Consider the following 13,324-nt stretch of genomic DNA (forward strand, 5'->3'; position numbering starts at 1 on the left):
TACAAACTGGTTTACTCTTTTTACATTTACATTACTTTACTTGTTTCATTTTGCTAGACGCTACATTTGCCATGTGATTCAGTTACATGAGTGTATTTTGGAAATCAATTAATAGTAAATCATAAAAGATGGTTCATATGACATGGATACATCATCAGTTTGCTGATGACATTGGTATGCCTCTGAAAAGGTCTTCAACATCCTTCCCCCTGTATCAGCCAGACTATTATTAACATTTCCCATATTTATGCAAATAATGTAAAACTCTGTGGAAAAGACTTCATGATTAAAATACCTTTAAAAAAAAAAATCTGAATTGTAGAATTCGTGTACACTACTGCAAGCATACCTACTAGCTCTCTGCAATTAACAAGCAAGGATCCATAACAGCACTGTAATCTTTCTTTAACTTTTACCTCAGTAATATGAATCCAGCTAAATTCACTTTTGATTACACCAACATTTTTAAAAAGGAATTAAATAGATTTTTTTGCTCATCCTATTTTAGTTTAAAATAACATCTTTCACTCAAAATATTATATATAGCAAACATCACTGAAAGATATCAGTGTCCAAATTGAAGACGTCAGACGATCAATATGTTGTGTACTACACTGAAAGACAGTGAGGGAACATAGTGTGTACTGAAAACTGAAACAGCATTATTGTTTCCTTTTCTATCCACAGAGGCAGCTTCCAGGACTTCAATTATGGTCTTATCTGAAAAATCCAGCAGTGAACAAGAGGACAAAGAATGAATTATTCTACATCATCCACAAAAGTGAAGTCTATCTTCTGCAGTAACAGTAATGTTTTTTTTCCTTTCTCTTTCAGTTTTACTTCTTAATTCGCCTCCCTCTACCCCAGATATGATCTGGTAAAATATCTTCCTTAAAACAGATTTAAACCCTTTCTCTTTGGTATTGTCCATGTTTACATATTCCTTTTTGCAGTGCTGCTCTCATCTCACAGTTGCAAGTAGTTAAAGAATGTATTGCTTCGCATTACAGTTAACATTACAGGCAGGAGTGTTGATCTGCTTGAGGGTAGGAAGGTTCTACAAAGGTACCTGGACAGGCTGGATTGATGGGCCAAGGACAGTTGTATGAGGTTCAACAAGGCCAAGTGCTAGGTCATGCACTTCAGTCACAACAACCCCATGCAACACTACAGACTTGGGGAAGAGTAGCTGGAAAGCTGTGCGGCGTAAAAGGACTTCCAGGTGCTGATTGACAGCTGGCTGAACATGAGCCAGCAGTGTGCCCAGGTAGCCAAGGCGGCCAATGGCTTCGTGGCTTGTATTCACAAATAGTGTGGCCAGCAGGACTAGGGAAGTGATTTTCTCCCTGTACTCGGCACCTGTGAGGCTGCACCTTGACTGCTGTGTTCAGTTTTGGGCCCCTCACTACAAGAAGGACATTGAGGTGCTGGAGAGTGTCCAGAGAGGGGCAACGAAGCTGGTGAAGGGTCTAGAGCACAAGTCTTATGAGGAGCGGCTGAGGGAGCTGGGGTTGTTTAGTGTGGAGAAGAGGAGGCTGAGGGGAGACCTTATTGCTCTCTACAATTACCTGAAAGGGGGTTGTAGCAAGGTGGAGGTCGGTCTCTTCTCTAACAAGTGACAGGACTAGAGGAAATGACCTCAGGCTGCACCAGGGCAGGTTATAGGTTAGATATTAGGAAAAACAAGTTCACTGAAAGGGTAGCCAGGCACTGGAACAGGCTGCCGAGGGAAGTGGTTGAGTCCCTATCCCTGGAGATATTTAAAAGATGTGTAGATATGGCACTTAGGGATATGGTTTAGTGGTGGACTTGGTAGTGGAAGGCTGATGGTTGGACTTGTTGATCTAAAGGTCTTTTCTGACCTAAATGGTTGTATGTTTCTATGATTCTATGATTACATGTATGCACAATATTTAGTTATATTGCCACCTAGAAAAGAAGTGACGTATTCAACCTTAGCACATAAACCATGAATAGAAAACAGACCTTTTCATTAGAAGTTACACACCTCTCAGAGTACAACACAGCTCAACTCACCAAATTTTTCATATATCAGTTTTCTCTGTATCACATAACTATTGTGATTCTTTAGTAAGATGCAGAAAACTGAGGAAAGGGAAGGTGGCAATGAATTTATCAAAATGGTTATTTTTAATGTAATCCATTAGAAATTCCCAACAATATAAAGGGTAGTTCATACAAGATTCATCCATCATATGAGGCTTAAAGACATGTGTTTCCGGAAGTGTATCATTCTGTAACAAAGGTAAAATAATAGTTCACAAATGTGAAGAAATATCCCAGGCTGACTCCACTTCATATCCACGACTGGACACTAAACCCTAGTTTTTTCTATTCCACAAAAAACGTACAATCCCTTAACTAAGAACGTAGCACAAAAATCTACGACTACTTCATTTAGGTGCAGGTTATTATGCAGTTAAGTTAATATCACTTTTCCTAAAGTTTTCCTGTCAGTAACTCTAATAAATAATAATAAATTCTAGGATAGGAGCAAAAATCTGCACAGACAGCTAGTTAAAAAAGATGATTATTGCAAATACCATAGAGTCCCATAATGAATTCTCTGATGTCTTCCACAGCCTAAGCTGTCAGCAAGGTGAATCAAATAGTAAGACAGAGAAATATATAGCACCCATGACCTGTCCACTAAACAAAATAAAAATTTACCTAACAGGTAAAATTAAAACTTATCTGTTTTTTATGGAAAATTCTGGGAGTTACTGAAGTCTACACAAAATCTATATGCTCGATTCCTTTTTTTTTTCTTTTCATAGCTGAAATGAGTCAAAGATGTCAAATAGAGTTTCAATATATCCATGGGACTTACTTAAATAAAATACTTGTGACCATCATACAAGGAAATCTGCTGAAAAAGTTAGAGGTAAATTAACAGATATAGGAAAGAAATAATTTAATAATGGAGATACATATTGTTAAAACAAGTTAAATGCTATAAGTTAGAATGTTTCATGGAACTTTTCTGGTATTTTGATTCCATTCTGGAGATCAAAAAAACATGCAGTTCCAGCTGATTTCCCTATAGTTAACTATATAGAGAAATAGAGGAAAGGGCACCTTGAGGCACATTAAGGAAGTTCTTGTCAGTGGTATTTTAATTAAGACTAGTGACCTTCAAAAAAGTAGGCAATTTAAGAAGTGGGAAAGGAAAAGGTGTTCACTGAATTTTCAAAGTATAGAACTTATCTCAAAGAAAACTTTACTAGATATAAGATGTGTAGTGCTGCTATAATTGCTGAATCACTTATTTAAAACACACTGAAATATTCTTTTCACAGTTTTAATCTAGCAGGTTTTATACAAGTGGTGAAATATGCAATAAAGTTCACTTTAAACCTACTTACCTATGACCTTTAAAACATGTGGTAGCAAATGTCACTGTCTCACAATAGAAAATGTAGATTTAAATGGGTTAAAGACCAGCCTACCAGAGAAAAACTAATTCTTTATTTGGCATGGAAATGCATGCTGCTAAGAATTAAATACACGTCCACTGTAAGCCAAATGACTAACATTCGTTTCAATTTATAAAAGGTCCTAAAATATGGAAACAAGAATCTACACAGTATTGATATATAGATTATTAATCTTGTCTGTTCTTACATGATTCATTTTGCCAAAAATTAATCAAAAATATATTAAGCATAAGCTTGTAAAATTTTAGCAAGTTCTATGGCATTACCAAGGTACAATGTTCCCAAACTATGAAGATATGATGATCACATGGAATCTTAGTCAATTCAGAAATATGCACAGTGGAGATTTATCAAGATACTGGTCAGGTCAATATCAATTGAAGGTGATATTGATAAAACAAGACATTGATACTAAGAGGTATGTGATCATTTTACTTCAAAAATCAACAGAAATTTCATACATACTCTCAAACATGTTCTTCTGCTCATATAATTAACTATTATAAACTCTGTCTTAGACATAGAGGTTCACCCTACATTTAAGGTATATTTGCCCATTAAGAAATGTACTTTAGGAACAGATTTTATTTTTTTCCCCAAGTGTCCATATTCTAACAGTGTTTAGAAGTTAATTCCTAGCCATTATTTACAACCTTAACTACATAAACAAATGACAAGGTAGAGGTTATCCAGGTTTCCAGTGAATGCTTAGGCATGGGGTCAGAGTGCAGTGTGCTATAGCAAACTGAACAGCTCATGCAGGATCATACAGCAGGGTCGTAATTATCTATTGGATCATATTGGATCATATAGGATCATACAGCACAAGAAATAACAGAGACTTCTGCTGGTTTTGTGGAACAGTATAGCTACAGAAGCATAATGGCAGATTTTACTTCCTCAGTAGCCTGGTACATGAACTGGAACAAAGAGCAAACATACAATTACAACAACAGAGAAAAAAAAAAAAAACAAACCAAAACCAAAACCAAACCAAACCAAACCAAACAAACAAAAAAACCAACAAAAAACCCCCACAATTATAAAACACTAGTGATGCACAGCAATTCTTATTCAAAGTGAAAACTGTCATCCAATCATGTAAGAGAAGAAGATTATTAATCATGGTATCTGTTTTATAGAAACACAGATCTAGAGAAAGAGCAGAAACAGATGAAGATTGTATTGAAACCACTGAAATACTACAGATAAAAATCAGATTCCTAAAAGTCGAAATAGGAATTTGGGCATCTAAGTGTACTTTGGAGCTCCCAGGTTCAAGCAAGTCAGCAACACTATTTCTGCTTTTAGGAATGTATAATTTTAATATTTAAAAAGTTTTCTAAAGGAATTTTAAGTGTCTAAAAGGGAATTATGAAGATGATACAAATATGACTATGCTGTAAAGATAATATACTGTTACAATATCATGACCACCACAATACCAGGGTTCAGACTGTATATACTCAAAATAAACTTGAGGTTTTCTCTGAAGTTCAATGACCAAAGTTTTTGTAAAAATTCGGGGCTTTCTCTTTGGTTAACTTTAAACCTCAGGCATTATACTAGGCATAAAACAAATTCATATATAATAGAGAGATGCTTCCAAATGAGGTCTGAAGTCCATTTCTGAAAGTATTTTTGCTACATCTAAGAGAGTGGCTGAGGTAAATAGGAGAGAAGTTGAATGTGGGGTCTACTACTACTTGCTAGCTCAACAGGCCTTGAGCAAACTAAACACATACCATTCTCTTTATGAAGATGAACTGTTTTCTTCAAAGACAGCTTGATTTCCTTAAGTCATCTGCAATGTTCACAATCTGTCTGTTGCAGAAAATAGGGACAATATTTTCCTATCCACAGGACAATTTTTCCCATCCATCATAAGCCATTTTCAGGCAGCAATATGGGTTCAAGAACAAATATTTCATATTAGTATGAGAATGATATGATCAGTACCATATCACTCTAGAACAGCCAACACCTGAGAGGCAAAGAACTCAAACATTTTTTTCTAGTTGTAATACTTCGTACAGTATTTTTCACAGAGTGGCTATTAAAATGTTATTGACTTTAAGACAATCAATCAGTAGAAACAATGTATAATAATTCAGCATCTATCACAGTGAATTATTTTCATGGAAAAACAGTGTGCCACTGTCACCATATTTAGATTAGAGATAATCAGAGGTCTAAAGAAAATAATTACCTTCATGAAAAACTACTATTGATATTTATAAAACCAACTCAAGATAATAGCACTGCGTTTTCCAGGATTTGTGCATATTAGAAGTGCAAAGTCATGCTCAGGCTGTTATAGCACAAACTCTCTAACTAAAGGTGCAGAGAAAGGCAGAAGCAATGAACTGGCTACTTGCTGTTTCTCTTATACTATGCAAATACAGCAAATTGTAGTTGCTTTTCTACCTCTTTCTCTTAAGGTGATCCTGATGCAGCACGTAACTGTCAGAAAAAGAGCTCTGATCAAGACCAGTCCCAGAATCCAACTCTCATGCTAGGTTAATAGTTTACCTGGGCAGTAGTCTTGAAAATAACAAAGTATCATCCTAACACATTAAAATTTGGTTCTCAAAGCTTCTGTTCATCTAGGCAATTTAATGACCACAATATTAACACATACATTAAAACTAACCTGTGAATGTCTAATTCTAGTAGAACATTTACTACTACATGTTGCTGGACTTGTGTATTTTTAAGGCATCTTGTCCTTAGTTAAATATGGTTTCTTTAGCTGTGTGCATGTAACTTTTTTTTCCCCACATATGGACTGCCATAATATATGCAGTGACAATATATATTTTACCTGTTATGGCATTAATTATTTCTTTAATGTTTAGCCACACAATTTATCTGGATTTTATTTAGAACACTGCATTATTTGCTGATGTTTCAATCTTTTTTTTCTTCCTTTTAGCTTATATAAATATTCTGGGACAGGTTAACCTTGACACATGCATTTATCTCTTCACCTACTGTAAGTTATTTTATACAGGGCATTAATCATTGTGACTGCTAAATTAGCCTTATTAGATTGCCATTTAAGTGTCCAAAAATGGCAGTGTGGTCAGAGTGCATTTTAAACAGAAGTGGATACAGAAATCCAAAAGCTTAAAAGTTAAGTTCAGAAATTTTAATGTTTTAGATAAATATCATAATGTCCTCATCATAAATGGAAGTTTATGAGTGCAACCAGTTTCACAAAAGCTTCTGCACAGCAGACCCATGCATTTATCATTCCTTCCAAGCTTCCTTGTATCTCTGATTTTCTTCATACTGCATTTTTCAGTTTTCCCTTCAAGCTCCTTTTACCCCAAGTCAGAGTATTCTCCTCCTTTGGTTTCTTCTTTTTGCTTCTTCCTGCATCCCCCAGCATTTTTCTCCACTCAACTGTTTCTCTTTTTGTATTTCAACTACACACTTGTAAGCTTCTTCCCCATGCAAAAATTGGGCAAAACACTGTTTGAGCAATATTACCTGGCATCAGTCTGCCTGTATCTCTCCCAATTATAGAGACATATAAGGTTTATTTTTATGCAAATTCTCTTGATTAGAATCTGTATCAGTCAGTTTTCTATGGTGGAATATATCTCTGCATTTGTGGATGTAGGTATATGCATGTACCTACACCAAAACATTGTTTATGTTGCAAGGAAGACAAAGAGGACAGGTTTTGTGTCATTCTATAATGTTTTACCAGGTGATCAAAGAGCTTTGAAAATGTTATTCAATGTACTATTTCTGACAATTACAAAAGATAACAGCTGCTGTGGAACCAATGAGGAAGGGCAAGAAATCAGATATTACTAGAAATATCCACAAGATTAACTGTTCCAAGACTCTTGGATTTAATTTCCTCTAGAACTGTGCAGATGTTAAAACTGAGCACTCATAATCTTTTTTAACTTAAATTATTTTAACCATTTTCTTATCTCATTTGTTTTCCCTGCCCACAATTTTCTAGTTCATGGGGTATTGTAAATATATTCACCACAGTGTCATGAAATTAGTACAGAATTCTTCTGGAAAATTAATTTCAAATTTATTATTCTGAACTTTTACTCAGGAAGCCCTGATCTTAACATTTATGGTTACTTAGTTGGAAAATTTAAACACATCACTGTGATCTGTGTACATATTGAAAACAGCCCAGGATATATTCCTGAATGCTGTAGCAAGCTGAATAAAATTCACAAACTATTTTTAAAAGCACTATTCTACAAATAATATGAAAATAGCAAATTCATTTATGGAAATCACACTCTAACAGACAATTCTCAGGTAGAAAATGCAAAAGTTCATTGAATAAATTATTAGTTATAAATTATTCACCTGTCTGTATTCTCCTCCTCACATCAAGTGAAATAACAGACTAATCAAACATTTTAGATGTCTGAATTCAATAAATGTTTCAGTATTCAACCCTTTTTCACTGAACCTCATCTTTCTTATCTTGGATGGGATTTTAGACTCTTCTTTGGACACATCTTGTATGGGTTCAATGGAAGATAATAATGCCCCCTTCCAGTACTCATCTCTTACTCAGAAACATGCCACCCCCAAAACACACGCAACCAAAAAAACCCTGTATGTTACCTTAAGCTGTGAAATAAGCCAATTGTGCTACACAATATAAAATTATTTCCTTGCCATAACTATATTCAGTGACAGAAAAACATTATTACAATAGATAAATAACACCATATGGATATGCACTGTTACATATACCATCTAAAGGGCTCTGGAAAAAAATGATTTGTATTTTTTTTAATATCTGGAACTATTTATGTATGGAACACTATATTATAATGGTGAAATAAAGAAGAAAATATAATACTAAAAAACTACAAAAGCTTATATAATATCATTCTGCATACTCTATAAAAAAGAAGTACATTTGATGTTTACCTTAATAACACAAAAATTTTTAAAGGTGAAAGTCTTCAAATTATCGTCTTAAGCTAGCATGACACAGCTAATTTGTTTATGTGCCATTAAACTTTGAAGTACCATCTCTCATTTTCAGATCCTGAGAATTTTTCATGTAATTCAATATAGAAGGAAATTTACTTCTGGCCTGCACGGATTTTGATAATCACCATTTTTCACTACTGTCTTGCTGATTCCCATCCTTGTGGGTCTTGGTTTCGTGAATTGGATTTGTATATCTAATGTTTTGGATGATAGTCATGCCATGACTGCACCTGTTGTTATTTTAACAAATCTTCCTAAAACAGAACATTTCAGAGACAAGACATTTTGATGCCAATGACACAATTTACAATTTTGGGATACACATTCAGTTTCTTTTTTCATTTTTTTTTTTATTTAAAACACACACTCTGCATAGGATGCAGAGGGTTTTTAATCTACATGATAAAATAAAACACAGTTTGCTTATGTTTTATGCTACTGTTCTTTACAAGGAATAATTTAAAAATTTAAAGCTGCAAATATTTTTCTCTTAACCCCTGTAAAGATACTGGTGCACTTTGGAGTTTTTACACATACATTATACAATCTGGCAAACTCTGTGATGATTTTCTCTTTGAGGATGTTACAGAAAGACAGAGGTCAGTTACAACTAAGTTATATGTCCTTGAGTTACATAGTTGAGTCAAGTAGTTAAAACTGTTCTGTTGGGAGTTTTTTGGCTGAAAATGCAAGGCAAGTGAATGATGAACAAGCTATGACAAATATAGGCACATCAGAACCAACTGTGTTGAAGTCATCACCATCTGCCCTACTTTAGTTCATAGGTAAAGAGGTTTGTTATTTTCTGAGAGTAGCAACAGAAAAAGTGACACGCCAGTCTGTGTACTGAAGTCACAACATTTGGAATCTGTACCTAATGAAAAGGCAGTGATGGCATACCCATTGAAATTATCTATGCCTTGGGCTGCAGAAGGAATCAATAGAAAATTGTTTTGGTTCATAGAAGTACTTAACAGAAGTCCAGCAAAGTAGTATATAGATACAGACTTTTGCTTTTACAGTGAAGCAGATTATGATCAGAACAGTGACTCTGATTTGTCTCCAAGGAGAAGGATCATAGCTTGTAGCAAACACGTGAATCTCTGAGATTGAGGAAAAGCCACCAGCTTCACGAAAACAGTAAAGCAATTCCACACTCTTGAATTGTAGAATGTGACTATCACAGAATACTTGTGATTCGGTATTCCTTAACCTGGAACTTTCCATAATGGCGAGTCATTTTACAGCATGAGAAGTTTCCAATAAACTCTAACACCCTGAATCCTTTAAAGAGGAATTTGGGAATACATGTATCAATGCATGCATAACAAATCATTCAACATTCATACAATTTTATTACATACCAACAGAACAGTAACTGTTTGAAAGAAACTACTTCTATGCAAACTCACAAGATTAAGAAAATTATGATAAAACAAACTTCCAGCTTTAACTTCAGCTAAGGTAAATAAAATGGAAAATAGACCTGAGAACTTAAATACACATACAAACATACACAGACATAAACATACTTCTATACCACAAAGATTTGCCTTTTAAAATAGATGTTACAAAAATGGTCAGAATTTCCCCAAACTTTAGCTAACATTGTATAAATATTACTTGTAATTCCTCTGCTTTGGACATAAATTTTAGAAGAAAGATTCAAAAAAATAAAACTGAAAATTGGGTCATAGTTGTGGAATGGATAAATCATTATTCTCTCAGGAAAAAAAAAAAAAAAAAAAAAAAAAAAAAACAACAAACCAACAAAACCAAAGGCTGAACTTCTGTGTATTTTCCCAGCTGTATCAGAGAAGAAATGGTCAACTTTTAACTGAAGATAAATTGTATTTCTTTTCTTCTTCAAAACTCCTGCTAATGAATGGCATTGTGATATATTTCCCCATGAGCTGTGTCACTAATGTTTTCACTGAAACTATCATCAGCCATGGGAAACTTGTCATTCAAACTGTAAATTGCACTCCTCCTTTACCCCTCTCTTAGCTCTTCCTTTCGAAGATGATGGAGAATATAATCTCTGTTTACCTTATTATTCTCCTTTTAAAAGAAACATTTAATTAGTAATGTTAAGGAGAGACTACACAGCATAGAAACATTTGTGATACAAAGCTATGAAATTAGTTAAAACTAGAAACTACACTAGTTAAAAGGATTAATGTATGAGATTCCTCATAGATAAAATACCAGTGATGATATCTAGAATACAAATTGCTAGGAAGAAATAATAGCAGTACTGATATTAAAGGTAATATTTAAAGACATAAAATTTTTCTTAACGTTTCTTGAATGGAAGTTTAAGTTTACTGTACATTTTTTATGATGTTTTACTGTATACCTCCTGAAGTTTGAAAGAAAACAAGTGAAAACAATTTTATTTTCTAGAGTAAAAATCTGATAGCTTAATATACAAACAGTTTTGCAAACACTGCTCATTTTAGAGGTAAAAAAAAAAAAAACACTATGCAAAAGTTTGGGCTTGGGAGGTTGGGCTTTACTGCATCTCAAATTATACCATAAGGAATGGAAAAAATAGAAATAGGTTGAAGAACATAGACATAAAGACACGCAACATTCCTTGTTCAAACACATTTACATTTACCATAACATTAAAGAAAATAAAAAATAATTTGAATTAATCTCTTTACAAGATTAAACTAATCCTTCTTAAAGGGAAAGTTTTCTCTCCAAAGATATGTATTTTACCATTAATAACGACTGCTTCACTTGAAAATTATATCTTGGCCAGAACTGTACCAACTTTTAAAAATGTGTTAATAATGATCTTAGGAATTGCTGCCTGAAAAATCTTAACATATGTATCAAGAGCAGTGCAGAAAATACTTAGCGATAACTTTTAAAAAGACAGTGATCGTTATGCCAGTGAGGAAAGAAAACAAAATGAGTGTGCAAATAGATTTTTTTTGTTGAACTGAGAAAAAAAATACTAAAAAACTATACCTAACTATACTTAATACTTTATCTACAATGAGAGAAGTCCTAGTAACCATAATGGAGTTAGTATTTCAAAAGTTTCTTTAGTAACTAAAGGATTTTAAATAATAAATAAAATCTACATGAGAGAGAAACTCCTTACAGGTATAAGATAGCAAGTAAGGCACACATTTAGGTCATCAGTAAACTGTCAATGAGAAGACTGAGATCAAGGTGTATTGCATAAGTAAAGACTACAGTCACCATGATTCCTTATAAATTAATTCCTAATATGCAGAATATTTTGAAAACAAATCATTTTTAGCAGCCACAAGAGGGGAAGAGAGATTCATCTCACCTAACTTTAGAATATCTACATCGAAATTCTGCACCAATAAACAATGAAACAATTTATAGATGGGGGAGGAGTAAGATAGTTGTACATGATTCATTTCAACCTAACAAAGACATCTAAGGTCAGAGCAACCAGCCTTAGAAAAGACTACCTTTTCCACAGACTATAAGAGAGTTTTTATAGCTAGATCATTTGCAGATGCCTAGATAGTCCTCTTTGCATCTCAATTGTTATAAAAATTTTACAGTGAGTGAAAAAACTGTGATCAGCTTCACTGATGACAAGAGGTTCAGAAACTTAAGCTAACATAAGCCATAAGGTGACAAAGACAATTCAAAACTAACTGCTGAAAAGGAAAAAAAAAGTAGGGAGCTGTGAAATTGTATAGAAGATAAGTATATTTTCTGCTTAAGTTTAGAAAGAGTGGTTACAAAGTGCAAATCCTTAAATACAGCAAAGAATTCTGAAGTACTTATAGCAACACAGGGCCCTCAAAACTGGGTATCTTCCATCTTTCTAATGCACAGTAGTAGTCAAAAAAAAAAAAAAAGGAAAAAAGTTACCTCTGGTAAACAGTCTTCTAATAGGGCAATGACTCAGTTAAAAAGAGGACAGAAATAACAGAGTAGGTACCATAAAAGGTAGGAAGTTCTTGCCTGAAATGAACTTGGGCACTTCATTTAAGAAGACTTAACATAAATAGATAACAGTCAGAGAAAATCTATAAAATAAATAGAGATTTAAGAGTTTCATTCCAAGACTGCATCTATGCATTAGTTTAGAAAAGAGAAAATATGTTCCCCTAGAAGCAGAACTCCTAAATAAAGATACATAAAAAAGATCAATAGACTTTCCCTGAATTTGATGGTTTACATCCTTGAATTATGCATCACTGCCTGCAAGCCATACTTCCAATCTGCATTGCAATCATTAAAATAATCATTTTTTTATTAAGTTTGAGATAATGGAATTGAAGCCTTACTTTTCCCCTCCTACAGATCTAACAACCTCCTTACCCTAATGGCTGCATCAGCATCTAACAATTTTTTTTTTTAACTTTTGCTTGATATTTTACTGGTGGCAATATTCAAGAAATAGCTATCTACATCACTGCTTGCAATACCAATATGGGATTTCAAAAGAGCCCTCACTGAAGAGATCAAGCATCTCTACCTGTCAGATTTGTCTTGTCAGTCTGTCTGAAGATGGGTAAAGACAATATTGTAGCAGCTTATGCTCATTTAACATTTGGAAAATTGTTTTTCTTTCTCAATCCCCACAGCCATATGGATTAGAAACTCATTTATTTCTCTTTGTTAAGAAAACACAGTCTGAAGTGGAAGTATGTAGCAAATTCAAAAAGAAGGATAATTATGCAATAAGTAAGTCATTGCATAATATCATTATATCATAGATGGGGTTTGACAAAAAGAGTGACAAGAACATTTTGAATCAAAAATCAACAAAATTAAAATGCATAAAACAAAATACATTTTAATATAATGTTTAACTGCAGCAAGAAACAACTGAAGCCTAAAGCTTAGTAAAATTTAAAAATGAATCA

At 33.7% G+C, this 13,324-nt stretch overlaps 1 protein-coding gene across 1 annotated transcript in view; it reads right to left on the bottom strand.

Moving 5' to 3' along the window:
• The window catches only part of CNTNAP4 (contactin associated protein family member 4), a gene marked incomplete at both ends in the record, with an annotated part of 249,960 nt that overhangs the window by 158,769 nt on the left and 77,867 nt on the right, over nucleotides 1-13,324 (bottom strand). The window lies entirely within an intron of this gene.

The sequence above is a fragment of the Platalea leucorodia genome (genome assembly GCF_965183815.1).
Source record: "Platalea leucorodia genome assembly, chromosome: Z".
Lineage (NCBI taxonomy): Eukaryota > Metazoa > Chordata > Aves > Pelecaniformes > Threskiornithidae > Platalea > Platalea leucorodia.